This window comes from Marmota marmota, unplaced genomic scaffold (assembly GCF_001458135.2).
Source record: "Marmota marmota marmota unplaced genomic scaffold, marMar, whole genome shotgun sequence".
Taxonomy (NCBI): Eukaryota; Metazoa; Chordata; class Mammalia; order Rodentia; family Sciuridae; genus Marmota; species Marmota marmota.
The window spans coordinates 10516583-10517506 of NW_026000241.1; positions in this window are offsets into that span (position 1 = coordinate 10516583).

A 924-nucleotide genomic window follows, 5' to 3' on the forward strand; every position below is an offset into this window, starting at 1 on the left:
ATATATTAGTTGTAGGTGGACACAGTACCTTTATTTTATTTTTATGTGGTGCTGAGGATTAAATCCATGCATGCCAGCCAGGTGAGTGCTATACCACTAAGCCCTAGCCCCAGCCCCTTATTATTATTATTGTCATCATTATTATTTTGTGGTACTGGGAATTGAACCTAGCAGTGCTCTATCATTCAGCTGCATCCCTAAACCTTTTACTTTTTATTTTGAGACAGGGTCTCACTAAGTTGCTGAGGCTGGAAACTTTCTATCCTCCTGCCTCAGCCTCCCTCCCCAGTTGCTGGGATTACAGAAATGTGCCACCATGTCCAGTGCTAAGTATTATTTATTTATTTATTTATTGTTGTTGTTGTTGTTGCAGTTGGACACAATACCTTTATTTTACTCATTTATTTTTATGTGGTACTGAGGATCGAACCCAGAGCTTCGCTCGCGCTAGGCGAGCGCTCTACTGCTGAGCCACAACCCTAGCCCCCTAAGTATCATTTTTTAAAAAATTTTATCAGGATCCAGTTACCTTGCGAAATTATTTTTAGTTTTAGTGGTTTTTCGGTTTCTAGGTAGTTATATAATAAATAATGATTTGTTTATATCAGCTTCTAATCTTATGCCACTTATGTTTACATCAGCAAGAAGTTTTTAAATATGTAGCAGATATTGCTTGTCTTTTTTTAAACTCAGGGGTGGGGGACATTCTTAGTGTTTTGTTTTATATGGTGTTCATTATTGGGTTCTGATAAATATTCTGTTGTACTTAGGAAGTTTTCGTTTCTTCCTGCTTTTGGAAGAAGCGGTATAGTGGTTACGTGCATAAATTTTGAACCCAGCATCCTGATTCACCTTACTCCACCAGACTTATACATTGACCCTGGGCAAGTCACTTAGCTTTTTTTTTTTTTTTTTTTTTTTTTT